This window comes from Pinus tabuliformis, chromosome 4_2 (genome assembly GCF_031772625.1).
Source record: "Pinus tabuliformis cultivar Carrire ecotype Pingquan chromosome 4_2, CPIR1, whole genome shotgun sequence".
NCBI classification, from domain to species: Eukaryota; Viridiplantae; Streptophyta; class Pinopsida; order Pinales; family Pinaceae; genus Pinus; species Pinus tabuliformis.
This window is the reverse complement of record NC_142304.1, coordinates 1,064,660,208-1,064,679,428: the sequence shown is the minus strand read 5'-3', so window position 1 is coordinate 1,064,679,428 and position 19,221 is coordinate 1,064,660,208.

The window sequence follows — 19,221 nt, the reverse complement described above, 5'->3', positions numbered from 1 at the left end:
TGATGATGATGAAGTCAAACAATGAAGAAGCCAAACAAGAGAAACCATATTGTCCTAATCATTTTCTACACTAAATAATTCAAGGACAGTCACAAAGAAAAATAATTTTTTCAACCTTGGAGGAAACCTTTCAACATGGGACCTAGACCATCTGAAAGAGGACTTTTTCCTCTTTCCAATGAGCCCTTATTTGCCCCAAAACTCCTAGTAGTTTATGAGATATCGAATTTTCAAGTTAAAAAATATATTTCTGATAGAGAGCCGACTTAGACTTACACATTCATGTCGGCCTACCTGCAGAGGGACGTGTCCCTCCATTTGGAAGACGAAATCACTATTAATACAAGTCTTAACACTCATTTCATGCAAGAAATTTCGGTGAAAGACACAGAGATAAAAAAAAAAGGTAATTCAGTCAAACAAAGGAGATAATATTTAGATCTGAGGTTTCTTAATATATTAGTGTGGGTTCTAGGATTATATCTAAACAAGAATATAAACCTTGAGAGCATACGTTTTAGGAAAAATTCCATAGATCTTTGAATACTGAAATTTCGGCGTGAGATAGACCTCAGAACAGTCCTCAAATCTTTGTAATTTCGGCCTCTCTGTGGCCAGCAAAAATCAGATCTGTAATAGCAGCCCTGTGATGACTGAATTTCAGTCCTGAAGAAGAGTCTCTATTGCACAGATAATTTTAGACCTGTGTTGGACTTCGATTGCAGATTTAGTGACATCTGGACAGAGAAATTTTTTAGTAGCAGACCTACAATTTTGGGCTTGAACCTCGAAGTTTTTTTTAGTGCAGAGCAAACCTCAGAGCAGCAGACTTGTAACACTACAATAAAACTAGACCGAGTTGAAGGAAAATTGTGGAGTTATCTTACAATGTTTAAGACATACTTGAATTTCTTTTGGAAGACGTAGACCTTAGTTGAAAGGTTAAAACAAGTGTTTAAGCAGTTCCCATTTGAGAAACATCTCTTGAAGAATATTTGTGGAGCAGCCTTAGAGCATGTAATCTTGAGGATTGTATTGAGAGTGCCTTAGAGCAGCTTTGAAGGCACCTTGGAACTCTTTGTATGACATCTTAAAGCAGTATTGAAGTACCTTGAAATCCTTTACTGGGATAGCCCTTAGAAGATCTCTTGTGCAGATTTAAAACCTTGTTAGTGCAGACTTGAGAGCGGCTTCTTATATCAAATCTTGGATAGTACCTTGGAGCAGCTCAAACATCGCTTTGGAAGACCTTCTTTAAGCATTGTTTGAAAACTTGTGTTGAAGCATTATCTTGAAGACTATTTTGGAACCTTGTAGATCTTGAAGAGCAGTTGGCGCTGATCTTGAGCATACCTTAAAGAGTCATCTAGAAGCTTATTCAAGACATCTTGTTGAAAAGCTTTAGCTGATCTTGGAGGCATTATTGGAGACCATGATGAGTTGAAGTCATCATGAGGTGACCTTGGAAAAAGCATTTGGGTAAGATGAAGAGTAGTGGTGATACCTTCTAAGAGATCAATGAAGCGAACAAAGTTCCTTCTACAGATTAATTACTCCAAAAGACTTGGAATATCAAGATATCCATGAGGATACAAATATTATATTAAATATGAATAAAAAATGAATGTTTACAATGAAAACGAGAGGCTTGCTTATATACCACGCAAGTGTCTCTTCATGAAGAGTCATGTCTCATTTAGACATGCCTCTTCAACCTAATTACTAATTAACTAATAATTATTTATGCTTATTATCATTTATATTATTTTAAATTATTTATATATATTTTATTCGTTACATTGCCTCCTTCCTCAAAGAGCATTGTCCTTAAAGCTTGTTGATGAAAAAAGGCTTGATCTCTTTTTTGGCTTCAAACGTCTTTCTCTCTCGGAATAGTCATCCTTGTCGATACAAGTTGATATGATCCTCTTAGTGACAAACAAAATTGTCACATTGAGATGGGATCAAACCATCCGAGATTAATCTTCTGTATAGTATTTTGATCACTAGAATTTTGTAACGACTCGTCAGAATAAGACTGGATTGAGGTTACATCACTATTATATGGAACATCGGTTTGTTGTTTCTGGTCTGAATGGTAGGGATACGTAGCATGGTTGTTTGGTCTACTCTCGTGATTCGGATGGTGATAGGGAACTTTACTTTCCCTTATTGGGCATGTGCCAATTTTTAGATTTTCTTTTGGCCAAGATGTCGTTGAGTTGGTTATGAAACATTCACTGGAGATGTTCATTGGCTCAACTGCAACATCTAAGTGTGTCGTTTCTTTAACTGACTTGTCTTCTTGAGTTGTCATATTCACTCGATCGGTATTTGTTTTTTTGTCATCAACTTGAATTCCTACATTTGATGCTTCTTTCTCGATAAGTTGTTGTACCTTATTTTCTAATGACTTCTTATCCTTCTTAAGTTTCTTAATTTGTGACAGTAATTTTTCTCGCTATGGTTTTTAAATCGAGAAACTTCTTCATTTTTGTCAACATTACTTTTTTACCTTCTTGAGACATTACTTTTGAAATATCTGAGATATCTTCTGGTGTTACTGAATTTGGTTTTAGTGTAAAATCTTGGAAAATTATTTCCTTCTTCTTGTAAGAAAATGTTAAAAACTTCTTCTTTGTATTTAGAATAAAGGAACCTAGAGTTTCCATCCAAGGTAAACCCAAAACAATGTCACTATCGTTAAAACATAAGGTTTTCACGGTGAATTGTGAGGTAAAAGTATAATCTCCAATATTTAGGTGTAAATTGCTTATATCGTATTGTTTGCCAAAAATATTTGTTTCAACTATATTTGATTTGGGAATCACCAATTGGTTAGCACATTTAGGACTAACATAATTACTTCTTTCAGCAAGGACAGATAGAAATTATGATGTCTCTTCCTAGGAGTGATCCTTTGATTTTAAATAGTGTGTAAACACATGTACTAAAGGTTTCAGGAAACCTTTCATTACTAGCCTCCATTTTTGCCTTTTCTATATATATATTTTTCCAAATATTTCCCCCTTATATATATATATATATATATATATATATATATAGATATATATATATATATAGATAACTTTCTTTCTTTCTTCTTCCTTTATTTTTTATATATCTTTTTCAAATATTCTCTTTTAATGTGGATTGTTAAAAACTTGAATACCCTTTTATTAAAATAATAAATTGGTCCCTTTTTTTATACTTAATTACTCCCTTGATAAATTTTTAATGTCACCCCACTTAATAAATATAAAGGTCACGTCTTTTCATATGACACGGTCACGATGTTAAAATACCATGGGCTATTACCATGGGTTGTTTTTAAAATCTCCGTTAAAAATGTTCTCCACATAAAAAGTAAAACATATTCCTTTTGTTTTTTGTTTTTTTTTAACTTTTTAAAATACCATAGGCAATTACCATGGGTTGTTTTTAAAACCACGGGCTTATCCACTTAAAAGTTTAAATATACTTGGAAAGATTCCCTCTTCTTTATTATGCACTTATTTTATTATTTTCTTTTTTTGAATTTGATTTTTTCTATTTTTTTTATCTTTTTTTTTATATGATTTTTTTTTAAACTAATAACCTTTTTGTTATATATATATATATATATATATATATATATATATATAGCCAAAGGCATGATAGCGAGACGGAGAAACCCCAAATATTTAGTGAAACGCTTGAACTACAACAACAATAAATTTGCTGAAGAGTCAATAGCCAAAGACTTGGATCGGAGAACGAGCTTTGTGCACCGGTTAAACAACCTAGAGGACCGAACTCCTCTGATACCAAATGAAGCGAACAAAATTCCTTCTACAGATTAATTACTCCAAAAGACTTGGAATATCAAGATATCCATGAGGATACAAATATTATATTAAATATGAATAAAAATTTAATGTTTACAATGAGAATGAGAGGCTTGCTTATATACCACACAAGTTTCTCTTCATGAAGAGTCATGTCTCATTTAGACATGCCTCTTCAACCTAATTACTAATTAACTAATAATTATTTATGTTTATTATCATTTATATTATTTTACATTATTTATATATATTATTCGTTACAATCAAGGTTGTCATTGATGATGTGATGTGGAGACTAAAGTGAAGGGATAGTTAAAGCTTGACAGGGCTTGTTGAAGAAGACATTGGAAGCTGTGAAGTATAACCAAATACATCTTGATGAAGTAAACTAAGGGTTGGAGCCCTGTTGTGGGGAAATGTATCCGATGCGGATGACCCTATCCCTACTCTAAAGGTGACAGTCTTTAGCAACAACTGAAAGTAAAGCTTTGATGATTTCCTTTATGAAAGTACAGAGAGAGTGAAAAGAAGGCCAACCAACCTGGTGTCTTTCGCTTAGTCGATCCTTGTCCTCTCTCCTTGTCTCTTGTTCCCAGCTCCTTGCTCTCTTTGCTGGTCCAGCTACACACAGATCCTGCACAAAACAAGAGAGGAAACTACAAGATACATGTACTCATAACTGAAGCATGGATTAGGGTGAATCAAATATACATGTAAATACAATCCATCAATGTAATACAAGTATATAGGAGAACATGCAAAACTTTATTGATAGAAGTAACAGGGTTCTGAGAAGGTTACAACCAATGATGGCTCCAATCCAGCAGCACCTCCCCAGTAGCAAGAACTCTCCTCTTCACCTCTAGTAAAACAATCACCCAATAGCTCTAACTGTAATCCAACAGCACCTCCTTGCTTTACACAAAATTCCAGCCTCCTTAGACCTCATAGAAGAGCTCTATATATAGGAGAGAAGAAGAGAGGATGAGTCAGCTTGAGGCTGGCATAGAGCTGACTAGTGTCCTCTCCCTCTTCAGTTAATCTTCAGTTCTTGAGTCCACTTGGAGATCCTTGCTTACACATGGTGATCAAGTACCTCTTACTCATCACAGGGCGAATTTCATGAACCAAGTGTCAGTTTGGAAGCTTCCTGGGCAGTTGACACCTTGCAGAATGACTGTGCCACTTGGCCAATATCGCCCAGCGCAGGTAGCCTTCATTAGATTTGACTTTCAGCGCAGGTACAAGGAGGAGCAGTTGCATTCCAGCGCAGATGCTCAGTGGAGCAGCTGACATGATCAAAAAATAGCCTGTTTTGAAGTGTTTTCAGGTGGAGAACTGATTGGAAGTGTTGTTGTTTGATGACCTTGTTCTTTTAGGGGTAAGAACAACATGTTTAGGGACTGAGGATCCCTGTAATTATCGACATTTCATGCTCCATGTTGTGAGGCACAAAAATGTCTATAACAGTTGCCCCCTAAAGTATGAGGCCGTTTATCGGGTGAAATGCTTTATCTAGAGGGTCCGAAGTTCATTCCAGTGCTGAGTAGGCGCCCTGTAATACAATGCAATACAATACATTATTTTTCATTCTATTTTCATGATCTAGCTGAGGCGGGCATTCCCATGCTCAGCTTTTATAAACACATTTTGGTACATATGACAGACGATCGTCTGATGGTAGACTGATAATTTTCTGCTGAAATTATCATCCTTTGAATAGGATGATCATCTGCTGCAATGATGTACATGGCAAATGCTTTTATATTTCCTGAATATATATCGCAGCCCGGATGGATGAAACTAGATCCGGGGTCTTCAAACTCGTTCGATCTTCACTCTAAGTACAAGTCGATCCATGTGAGAATTGCGCTGAAGTTGAACATGGAAAGACATCGCTTGATTACCGGTCAATAATGAAAATCGTTAACAAGCGCGAGAGGAATCACCAATAATGACGATGACCCTCAAGGTACTGCAGTACAATTCACGTGGCGTGAATAAAGGACTTGGCGTCGAACGCCACGCAAAATCTTCTGGTCGAAGGTCATTGATGTATACCTGTCGCCGGAAGTGAGAAACTTGCCATTGAGGCATGCAAGCTTCAAAGTACTGATGGGGGTGTTCCTAGATCAACTTCTTGGATAATGAGCTGAAGTCGACAAGAAGCGATCCGTCAAAGGAGGGCCTTAATGAATCCCACATCAATGACACGGAACGGAGCTAATTATTTTAGTGGAGGTGAAAACAAATTGTGACATATGATTCAGGGTGGCGATCATGAATGGATGAAGGATAATGTATGGCAGCGGATGGGACACGGTTGACACTTTCAGAATGACCCCTCTTGAACATATAACGACACTGATGCGATGGATCGGTAGCATTACCCCAAATGTGGATGGTTTGGCGAGGACCATGGCGATGAGACCGGTGAATGAAACAACCCAACCCGATGTGGTACGGAGGAAAAGTGTCATGTTCAAGAGTGACTTGCTACCATTAAACTTTGATGTTCTCCCAATTTTTCCCCAGTCGTTTCTGACCAGTACCTCTTTATTTTTGTCAAGCTTGAGGAGGATAACATATGCTTGTTCTATAACCTGCCCTTCGGGCAAGCCCATCGCTATGATTTAACGAGCTTAGCGATAGGGAAACTCGTTCTCGTCTAAAGACAAGTTTGTCGCTATTTAATCATTTTAACGAGTCTAACGACAAGGACAACTCGGTCCTTTTCATTTTTAGAGAGTCTGAAAAGGTACAGAAAGTTAACTCCATAATTCCTTTTTCGTCATCTAATCCCTTAAGTCCGAAAAAGTATAAAACAATACAGAAGGGATGAGTTTTCGATTGCTTTAACGAGCCGAACAAAACAAGCGCTCGATCTTTTTGTGCAATAATCCCTCAGGTCCAAAAAGATTAAAATCTAGAGGAGGGATAGTGTTCCGGTCATTTAACGAGCTGGAAGGCCAAAACTCGGCAAACTTTTCATATTTTACGAGTCAGTGAAAAGAGCTCAAAGAAGACTCGTTTTTTGAGGAACGAGTGATAAACAGGGATAGCAGCAGATTCCAGGTACAGGTTGGAATTCTCCAATCACGGCAGCGTCACAAGGATGGCTAAGTGAAATCACTCTTCGCAGCTGTTCCTCAAAATGGGTAAACAAACATATGGAGGTGAACGATTGGCCAAATGAACGGATGGAGGTGATGGCATATAAACACGACCAAGGGCTTTTAATATGGCTTTCAAAGGTTACATTTCTCGAGGTTGTTTACCGGTTCATTTTTTCTGGATGAGCTTGAACTGTAGGGAAAGATTGCTCATAATTTACGTTTTATTTTTTAACGAGCATGAACTTCTGCACAAAAACTGCTCGATTCTTGTGTTTATTTTCCAACGAGCATGAACATTGCTAAAACTGCTCGATTCTGCATGCCCCCAGCATCATAATGACGCATGTCAAAGGAGGGTGCCCCCCAAGCTTCATTGCATTCAACTTTGGTGGTTGGAATGAAGGTTTACCTTTGAATTTTAAAAAGGGGACTTGTTTCATTTTTTAATGAGGTTGACATAGTAAAAGAACTATCCTCATGGTTTTTCATTTTTTAACGAGGTTGACCTGAGATAGGAACTATCCTCGAATCCGACAAAATATCTAGGAATATTCTGAATCCAACCAGAAGATTGGATTAGATTTCATTTTGTAGGTTTCCACTGTGGCCACTTCCGCCAGATTACTTGGAGGCGGTAGGGCGAAAGTACCCATTAAGGCAGGGTGTTTTAGGAAACCTACTCCGATACTTTGGAAAAAATGATTCCTTGCATGGATCATTGGAATGCTTCCTGTAACTTGTGAACTGTTGGGGAGAAAAGTTTGTTGGTCGACGATTGTAATTCCTTCTTGGGAGGGAAATGCAATCCTCCTGAAATAGGTCGACACAACTGCGGCCATGGCATAGATCCAGGGCCTTCCTAGTAGGATGTTGTAATCGAGGTTTCCATCAATTACTTCAACATCAATTCCTACTGTTTTGCCCCCCAGTTCAACTTGCAAGTTACTTAAAATCCCATATGGAGTGTATGATCGTCCATCAAATGCTTTTAACGTCGTTGACGATTTCGACAAGGGTGGTGATCCTAATTCTTTCCAGCAACTCATCGACATAAGACATGTAGATGCCCCCTCATCAATAATTGTTCGATGAACAATTTTGTTGAGGGCTTTCACTTGAATAAGGAAAGCTAGTTGAGCTGGTAACTGAGGGTCATATCCTTTATGATCAAAGGCCACAAGATTGGAATCCATTGGGCCAATCCCACCTATTGCTGATAATAAAGCTTGCTCTTGGGAGGGGTAATTTTGTGGTACCTCAAGTGTCGACATAGTGGACGGCGATTGGGCCAGGTCCTTTACTATATTATAATTTTGTGCTCCTTTGGCACGAGGATTAAATGTCGATTTGGGTACTGCTCCCTTTGGCGACTTTATTATTGGCTCAGGAACGATGGGTGGCACAACTTCGGTCAAAGTTGTTGTTGAACTACTAGGTCGTTCATTAACCTTGTTGTTCGACAGCTTTGGATTCCTGTAATCTTTACTCCTTGTCAAAGCATTATTCTGTTGCTTCGAGGTAGACAACATAAGCACTTGGGATCCGGAAGCATTTTGATTAGCAGCCAGATTTTGACTTGGATTAGAAACGGATCAGTCAATACTGCTGGGGTTTTTGAACTCTTGAAGAGTTTCTTAACTTCAGCTATATGTGGACAATCTTTCATCCAATGATCCTCATCGCATATATGACACCCTGTCGGGGGTCTTCCTTTCCTTTTCTTTATCTTCTTGCCCCCTGGTTGCTTCAGTTGTTTGCCCTTGTCGGTCGACATGGCATTTACTTCTGAGGCAAGAAGTCGTTCATTTGCATTTTGACTAGAAATTTTGCATTTTCCAGTCACGCCATTACTGGCGTGAGAGTTAATATTCGATCCAGGAGGGGGAGGAATTGAAAATTCAAGTCTAGGGGCGTCAGGTATTTTGTCGTAGAGCGTGCCCGACTGAGTATATACTAAGTCTAAATATTGAGCACGAGCAATGACTTGCTCCTCTGTTACGACTCCTCCCTTGGCCACATCTTCCGTTATAGCTGGAAGTAACGACTTTATAAACCATTCAGCTAACAGCTGATCGGGAACGTAAGTTTTCACCATCCTACGACGACGTCGCCACTCATGTATATGATCAGATATGTGAGTGGCCGTTGTCTGTTTGAAGTTGGTGAGGAGTTCTGTCCCTGTTTCATACCTTATCGGTAATTGAAAATGGGTTAAGAAAGTCGTGGCTAAGGAGCTGAAATTGTCGAAAGAGGCTCTTGGCAATTCAATGTACCATTTAGCCGCTGGACCTGTCAATGTCCTCTGGAAGAGGCGAAGTCTTATCGAATCATCATTCAGGGTGTTTGATGAACACCATAGATGGAATGTCATCACATGATTCGACGGATCTTCACCAGGATTTCCATTAAATTTAGGAATGTCTGATGGAAGTTTGTGTGGAATCGCTGGCCACCAAGGGGCATAAGCAATTGGATCATTCGTCAGCCGGTTTAGATCTGGTAATTCTAGAGTTGCTACAAAGGGCAACTGTTGATTCAGGTTAGGCGAAGCATATCCAGGATAAGATGGTATCGCCTGAGCAATGGGTCTTTGCAGACCAGCATTATGCTGACAACTTAGACAAGGTTGATGGGCGTAACCATTATAGTATGGTTGCCCATTACTTACAAAGACTTGTTGCTCAGGTCCTTGATATGATTGCTGGAAAGGCGGTTGTTGAGATTGAAGCAGCTCTGGTTGTTGGACCATTTGCTGTTGACCAATACTGGATGATTGACCAGGATGAGGAGTCACAGTACTTGTTTGGGCCTGAGTCGCTCCAGATAAGGAGGCACTACCCTGAGATTGTGATTGAGTCGCTGAGCCAAGAGGTTGTTGTATTACAACAGGTAACGCTTGTACTTGCGACACATTCGCCATAGCAGGTGTGGTGGTAATATTCGACACAGGGTGAACTGGTTGCATAGAATATACAACTCCTGGTTGTTGAGGCAGCATTGGTACCCAACTGTTGGATGTAATTCCAGTTTGACCTGAACTTTGTTGTGAACTCACGGATGGGCATCCTCCCGGAGGAGGTAATGAAAAGGCATACTGCCCCCCATATGGTATCAATCCGGAACTCAAGGGGATCGATTGCCCAGGTTGACCTCCAAATGGATCAAATTGGCGAGTTTCAACATAAGAAATACCAGATGATAATCCGGACGAAGAAATAGGAACTAACCATGTCATCGTCCCTAATGGGACTCCGGCTTGTTGTTGACAACTTGCCGAGACAGATGGTATACCAGCGAACATCGTTGGAGTAGCAGTAGGAGCCTCTGCTGCTGCTGTGTCAGATGACACAGTCCTAGATGTCGACGGTTGTTCAGACATATCTAGTCTATCCAAAAGATTTCTAAGCGATTTTACAGGAACTTCCACTTGTGGTGGACTAACTTCGAAGATCAACGAGGGAAGGGTGATGATTATTCCGCTTAAAATAAATTTTATAACGACGCTTTAGACACAACTTGCTTTTTAATGTTTTAAGAGTCGAGAAAAAGCTAAAGATGACTCTAGTCGCCTTCGATGTATTAACGAGCCCGAAGTGACAAATGCTCGGTTGGACTTTTTCAGTTATAGAGTTTGAAAAAGGCCAAAAGAAACTGCTCCGGAGATCTAGGCAAAGGGTGTGCCAAACCTTTCGCGAAACCACAGAATACGTTTTACGGTATGGGTGGTCGATCTTCGTGAATGCTGTGTTCACTGCATCGCGATCAGTAGGGCGGCCGACACGGCTTCCTAAGGATAAAGGATAAAAGCCTATAGGGGTCTCCCAATATACGCGACGGTACGCGGGAGCACAAGTCCGTATTAGTGCCACCGACTCTCAGGAGGAATCACCCACCTTCGTAGAGATCGACAGTCACTATGTTTAACGACGCCGGAACACGTCTCTACCTAGACCTCTAGATGTTTGCGTTATGTTACAAAGCGTTGTTATGTAAATTGGGTTTATTTTAATGTTGATCTTGTTTAACAGTTTGTCTTTCAGGATCACCACGAGATGTATTGGTACAAATTCCTAGATGCAGCTAAAATGATAAGCAAGCTTTTACAATCTTTTTAGCTTTGAAAATCCTAGCTACTGAGGGGAGAGAAAAACAATATCTTTCCACACAGAGCACAAAGCACAAACTAATTCACTTTCTCCTAGATCAGACACGCAAACTTATCAAAAATGCAAATGCAAGATGCATGTATTTCTTTTCTTTTCCTTTAATGTTGATGTAGACAAAAGGAAATCGTTGTATAATTTTCGAATTCAATTTGAAGCGTAAACAAACAAGTTTCGTCTAAAATGAAAAGACACCTTACAGGTACTTGTTTCAACACTAAAAATATATGAATTCAAACCATAATATGAAAAACAAACAAACTCAAACAGCCATGAACAGTAATGAAACTAACTCTTAAGATCATACAGACACTTTTACGGTTCAGGATCTAAGAGGTCACAGCTATACTGGTTCGCTTTTCACAATGGGAAACTGTAACTGAAACAAGAAATACTGAAAGAACATTCACAGTTTCATCACACAACTGAGGCAGAATAATGTCAAGGAGAATGGTTTACAGCAAGTACAATGACCAGCCAGCAATCAGCAAAAAATCAGTGAAAATAGGGCTCAGACACAAAGGGAAACCTTAGCAAGACACTGGCTGACTGGACCAGCGCAGGCTCTAGTCTGTCAGTTTGATTCTCAGCGCAGTTCCCGAAGGGAGTACCTGTGCTGGAATGCAGACTGCCTGTGGACAGCCTGCACTGACACACGAGAGTTGCGTTTACAAGGTATTCTGGGTCATAAAAAGCTCAAAAATGCACTGTTTTTGCTGAAATAAAAAGCTATAGGTCAAGTACAGGCTAAGGGATGATCAAGAGGATGAAGATCTATCACAAAGAGTAAAGAGTCTTTTGTAGATTAGCTCTTTAAATCTTGAATTTGCTCAGCAAATGAGCAAGAGTAGCAGTCCCTCTACTTCGCTTTTGATATAGTCAAAAGCTTTTCGATTTGGTACTCTTTTCTTCAAGAAATGAATAGCAAAATACTACAAACACCAACAAGATACTAGGTTCCCCAGCGGAGTCGCCAGTTTGTTGTGGGGAAAAGTATCCGATGCGGATGACCCTATCCCTACTCTAAAGGTGACAGTCTTTAGCAACAACTGAAAGTAAAGCTTTGATGATTTCCTTTATGAAAGTACAGAGAGAGTGAAAAGAAGGCCAACCAACCTGGTGTCTTTCGCTTAGTCGATCCTTGTCCTCTCTCCTTGTCTCTTGTTCCCAACTCCTTGCTCTCTTTGCCGGTCCAACTACACACAGATCCTGCACAAAACAAGAGAGGAAACTACAAGATACATGTACTCATAACTGAAGCATGGATTAGGGTGAATCAAATATACATGTAAATACAATCCATCAATGTAATACAAGTATATAGGAGAACATGCAAAACTTTATTGATAGAAGTAACAGGGTTCTGAGAAGGTTACAACCAATGATGGCTCCAATCCAGCAGCACCTCCCCAGCAGCAAGAACTCTCCTCTTCACCTCTAGTAAAACAATCACCCAATAGCTCTAACTGTAATCCAACAGCACCTCCTTGCTTTACACAAAATTCCAGCCTCCTTAGACCTCATAGAAGAGCTCTATATATAGGAGAGAAGAAGAGAGGATGAGTCAGCTTGAGGTTGGCATAGAGCTGACTAGTGTCCTCTCCCTCTTCAGTTAATCTTCAGTTCTTGAGTCCACTTGGAGATCCTTGCTTACACATGGTGATCAAGTACCTCTTACTCATCACAGGGCGAATTTCATGAACCAAGTGTCAGTTTGGAAGCTTCCTGGGCAGTTGACACCTTGCAGAATGACTGTGCCACTTGGCCAATATCGCCCAGCACAGGTAGCCTTCATTAGATTTGACTTCCAGCGCAGGTACAAGGAGGAGAAGTTGCATTCCAACGCAGATGCTCAGTGGAGCAGCTGACATGATCAAAAAATAGCCTGTTTTGAAGTGTTTTCAGGTGGAGAACTGATTGGAAGTGCTGCTGTTTGATGACCTTGTTCTTTTAGGGGTAAGAACAACATGTTTAGGGACTGAGGATCCCTGTAATTATCGACATTTCATGCTCCATGTCGTGAGGCACAAAAATGTCTATAACAAGCCCTAGAGGTTGGAGCCTCGAAAAAACAAGTTTGGTGCCTTGGAGGATAGGTTTGAAGCCCTAGAGGATTGGAGTCCTCACGAAACCAGGTCAGAGCCTGAACCAAATATAGGGTTGGAGCCCCGGAATTGACAAGGTTGGAGCCTTGGAAGTCCAAGTTGGTGCTTGGAAAATACAGGTTGGAGCCTGGGAGATTGAAGATCGGTGTCTTCATCTAGGGTTGGATCCCTACATATATAGTACTTGATTTATTGAAGAAATTAATAAAAGCATTTATTCTTATTGTTGTTCATTTTGTGTTCTAAAGATAAATGATCTAACTGGCAAAAGTAACAATTGAAAAGGAATATTGATTCACCCCCCCTCTCAGTATTTCCAAGACACACATCATTATGTAGAGTTGATTTTGTGTTGATCTATTAAACTTGAGCATGAATTCCTTTACCCATGTTTTCCAATAAATCTTCATAAAGCTCAGCATATTTGTCCACATCAGTTTGCAATTCTTGAAGGCCTTGATCATGGAGTTTTGAAAATGTAGAACCAAGATTAATCTCTTTTTGACAATAGTACATTTTTCACTATTTTTCATATTACGATTAAAATGGAGTTGCAAGGGTGAATCAAAATATCTTGATAGATGTTTGCTTCACCCTACAAGCATTAACTTTAAAATTCAATGAAGAACTAGGGCTTCATTCTTCTAATGGAGTCGCCAATAATGATATGTCAATATGTCATATGGAGAACAAAACACACGTCCTGTGTCCACGACAACAACGCCAAAAATGTTATAGCTCAAACTAGCAAGGGTTCCTATATAGAGCAACGACTAGGCCGAGGGTAACAATGGAGCGATAGCCCACTGTCACCTCAGCTAAGGCTCCTTACTCTTTACGGATTTTCTCTGATGGGAGGACACCCAGTATATGAGGAATCACAATGATGAATATGTCAATTAAAGGATGAAGGATGATTCCCAAGGCCTATTCACAAGAAAGACTCAATTAGATAGGTTGCTTTCTTTAGAAGCAAGGTGATAGACTCTCTAGGAAGGGCTAAGAGGGCTTTTGAGGTTAGGGTTTTAGAATATGTCTTATCAAGGAAGCCCCTAGTCTCAAAAGGCCTTATGGATTCTTGGTTTCTAAGTGATCTTTGTGGAATTGAATTCAACAAGTTGTGGGACCACAAAGGGCCAAGTGAACCCAAAATTAGGTTGAGGATATGAAGTTGATCAACCAAGGATGTACTTGACCTAATTAGGGAAGGAAAGGGGATCAAGGAAAGAGTCTTATTTTGAGGATTTAATGTTATTATCCCAATGAAGTCACTAGCCAATGGGAAACCAAGGGCAAGAATTGATCTTCGAGCTAGGGCTTGAAATATCTCAAGATTCCACAGTCAGAATTTCATGAAATTTGGAGGGCTTCTAAAGGACACAACATCGCAGTTGTGGGCAAGAGATCGAATTCGTTGGATGGCTAAATCGTGATAAAAGTGATGCCCTATGTGATCTATGATGGCTAGGCTTAGAAAAAGAGGGAGAGGTGAGAGAAATTAGCTTTAAAAGTGATCACCTATGGAGGATTAGTGTATTGTCCTTTGGGAGAGATGGAGTCAAGGAGAATTTATGGTTTGGAAAGAGTTCGCCCAATCAAGGAGGACTTCAAGAAACTTCGCATGGCATTAGGGCATGAGAGCAGTTGCTTCAAGAAATTTATACTTCGATTTGAAATAATTAATGACTTGTTTAGATGTATTTAACACATATTATCTCTAGGAACATTCACCCATTCATACATGGCATTTGACATGATGCAACGTTATAAAAAATCACAATTTCCACTACTTCATATAGAAAAGCAGTAAAGTTTTACACTTGTATAGCGAAAATCCGAGCAACATTCATGTGACGCAGTAAATAACAAGAATAAGCATGAAAAAGAATCACTTACATGTATAAAGAGTGTATCTAATCATCAAATTATGCCAATAATGAAGCCCCAAGACAAGAGAGAGAGATCCAAACATCAAAATTCATCCATAATCATCCAAACTCGTCCTCCAAAAGAGATAGCGAAAATAGCACAAGAGCTAATATCCCAATCCAAGTGATGATGAATGAGAGAGAATGCCTTTCTTCTATTTATACAATCATATAAGGGATTCAAATGGCCTAATTTGGACTAATAATTCCCCTAAAATAAAATAATGTTCATAATAAAAAAATACTTTTGGTGACAAGCCCACCAAAATAGCTCAATAACATAAGAACAAGCATCTCAAGAGGGCAGAATGCTCAATATAGTGAGTCCCTAGGCTTTTAAGGAGGCATAATGAAGTACAATGGGTTCTGTGATGTGAAAATGGACTACAAACATAGTGGACAAGGGGTTGGCCCCTTGTTTTCCAAGCAAGAACCTGTGGTGCTCCCAACTAGGTGTGGGGGCACAATGACATCCTCATGGGTCTTCAAGTGCATCGAAAGTGCTTGTAGACCATTTGTAAGGGCTAGGATGATGAAATAAGCCCTCCCTCCATAGCGGGAGACATCCTATGTACCTTGGAACATCTGCCAAGCGTACGGTACAAGTGTGGAGTTGGCTAGGCATGGTGAACCAAGTGCATCATCCTAATCTAAAAGGTGGAACACAAACAATCAATGATTGGTGTTGGGGAAACATGAAGTACTCTCTTCTGTAGTGGAGGCCCATGGATCTCCACGCTCACCCTACAAGTTCCAATGTGGCCCTCTCGAGGGCTAGGACCCTGTATATGGAAACTAAGCACCAAATGGAAATCCACCTGCAATCCTGCATAAGATCCAATGCGTCCCCTTGTCTTCCAATACAACAAACCATTGGAATAATCAAGAAAAAGATCTTACAAGTCATGGAATCAATGGGGCACTTCATGGTGGCATGCCCTTCCATACTAGGCTTTGGCATGTACAAGTGTCTCCAGGCTCAATAGGGGGTTAATCAAGGACCCTATTAGGCAGTTTCAACCTTTAAAGGGGGGCGACATGTCCATGGTACATCCCTCAAGTGGAAAATCATGTAGTGATGGAATGAAGTGGGGATCAGGGGAATCATCGAGACCACATATCATGGTACAAGGGTAGTTATTATAAGAGAAGCCCACACCTAGGGATATGAGTGTAGGAGGGAGAAAATCGTGGTACATGAGTTACCCCAGATTTTGTTTTTTCACCCTTCTTCATATGCCTTTTGCCTTTGATTGATTTTTCTTCATAACTGCTCGGGGCTCCAGGAGATTAGAGCGTGATGTGTAGTCTATAGCAATGTATAATGCCTTAAGGTGGGGCAGTTCATCGCCCACTAGGAGTTGGGACAATCATGGGCTCCTTAATGATGGAGGGGGGCTCATCTAGGGCTTATAGGAACCAAGGTGATGGCCATGGATAAGGGGTAGAGCTCATGTTTTGCTTTTGTTCACGTGTTAAATTTGTATGTCCCGGTCATCTTTTGAATTTTGTGGCCAAATTATGGTTTTTCTTTTCATTTTCGCGGCATCAACCTCTGAGGCTTCGTTCCAAACCCGACCCAAGGTGTGGACAAGGAGAGGGGAAGGCTAACCCTATGTGGACCCGAATGGGGAAGGAGATGAATGGGGTTAAAATGAGCAGAAGGGGGGTGATATATGTGCTGTCAGGAAGCGGGACCCCGCAACCAAGATCGAGATTTCCCAAGTAGTGACAACCCTAAAGCTAGTGGCCAATAAAGAAGATCCCACGGGACTAGGATACAAGGTTAACCACTAAATTGGGCAATGGAGACAAGAATATAGACCTAGCCCACTCTTTTCGTCAAATTCCCCCACCAATCCATCCCCAAAAGTGTCCATGACAAGTAAGGAAATTTACTCAACTATACCAATGAAAATTCATACCTTTGGGGTTATGAGGCCCACCTTCAAATATACAATCATAACAAGTGGGCAAGAGACCACATGGTTAGCTCGGGTGGTGGAGAAAATGGCACATCGAGCTATCTGGTGGTTGCAAGAGGTTGTTGGTTGTCGACTGAGGACCATCTAGGAGAAAACATTTCTCCTATATACACTAGCCACATGTGGTGGGTAACAGGACCCTTCGCGTGTACATAAACTACAAGGCCCTAAACAAGAATACATTGAAGAACAAGTACCCAATTCCCCACGTTGATGAGCTAATGGATGAGCTTAAAGGAGCTAAGTACCTCCCTACGATAGATTTGCGCTCGGGATACCCCCAAATTTAGATGAGGGAGCAGGACATCCCAAAGATTGTGTTATGTTGCCACTACGAACACTTCAAGTTCTTGGTGATGCCCTTTGGGCTAACCAATGCACTAGCAGTCTTGCATGAACCATGTATTCCACAAGCAGTTGCGTCGATATGTTTTGGTTTTCTTTGATGATATTTTGATATACAGCAGGACATGGGAGGAGCACCTCCAGCACTTGGAGGAGGCACTATGCATTCTGGAGGAGCAGCAGTTGTATGCTAAAATGTCCAAGTGTGAGTTTGGGCTAATAGAAACGTTGTATCTTGGACATGTGATAGGGGAGGATGGAGTACGTGTGCATCAGGAGAATATCAGGGCCATCCTGGATTGGCCTACACCCAGGAACATGGCAGACTTACGAGGATTCTTGGGCATATGCACATATTACAGGAGATTTGTTAAGGGGTTTTCCCAGCTAGAAACACCCCTCACTGATCTGACGAAGAAGGGATATTTCGAGTGGATAGATGTTGCAAAGGAGGCCTTTGAGCGCCTGAAGAGGGTGATGAGTAGTTGTCATGTTTTGGCCCTACCATATTTTTCACAGCCTTTTGTTCTGGAGTGTGATGCATCGGGAGAGGGCGTTAGGGCAGTTCTGACACAGGGAGACCATCTGATAGCATTTGAGAACCAAAAACTACAGCCATATGAGAGTTTTTACTCCATTTATGATAAGGATATGCTAGTGGTTATGCATGCATTGCCCAAGTTCTAGGAGTACTTATTGGGAAACAGGTTCAAGGTGAACATTGACAACAACGATATTTGATTCTTCTTAGAGCATAATACCCTTCAGGGGAGGCAACAAAAATGGGTCAGCAAGATCCAAGCATACAATTTCAAGATTGAGTATGTCAAGGGCAAGCAACACATAGTGGTTGATGCACTATCACGAAGGTCCGCGACACTCTCATTGATGGATATCACGCAGGACTGGACGACGTAGTTGTTGGTAGAGTACTCCAAGGATTGAGAGGCATGTGAGATCTTGGATGGTACTTATGGGGATGACAGGTATCGAGTGATGGATGAGATCATCTACTACAAGGACAGGATCTACTTGGTACCAAGCTCATAGTTGAAGGGGAAGATCATGCATGCAATTCATGACTCACCTTTGGTGTGGCATCAGGGATTCTACAAGACATACAGAGCTATTAGGGAGCACTTCACTTGGCAAGGTCTTAAGGAGGATGTCCTGAGGCATGTCCAGGGGTGTGACGTTTACCAAAGGAATAAGGGAGAACATATACACCCGGCCAGTGTACTACAACCTCTTTCTATTTTGGAGAGGAAATGGGAGAGAATCTCGATGGACTTCATTACAGGGTTGTCAGCAGTACAGGGACAAAATGGCATTTACGTGGTTGTTGACAGGTTGACCAAATTCACCCACTTTTTTGCCATTCCAGTCATGTACTTAGCTTCGTAGGTAGTTGAGTTATTCTTCCAAGAGGTGTTCAGATTGCATGGGCTACCTAAGACAATTGTTAGTGATAGGTATAACAGACTCATGGGAATACTTTGGAAGGATATATTTCACCTTATGGGCACCGAGCTTAACCCTAGCACAAGTTACCACCCCTAAACAGACAAACAAACGGAGATAGTAAATAAGTGGTTGGAGGGCTACCTGCGCAATTGTGTGACCGAACAACAAAGAGTGTGGGTGAAGTGGCTACAAATCAAGGAGTACTGCTACAACACCACCTATCACATGTCCTGGGTATGTCACCCTTTCGTGCTTTATATGGTTATGATGCACTAACTTTTGCTGATA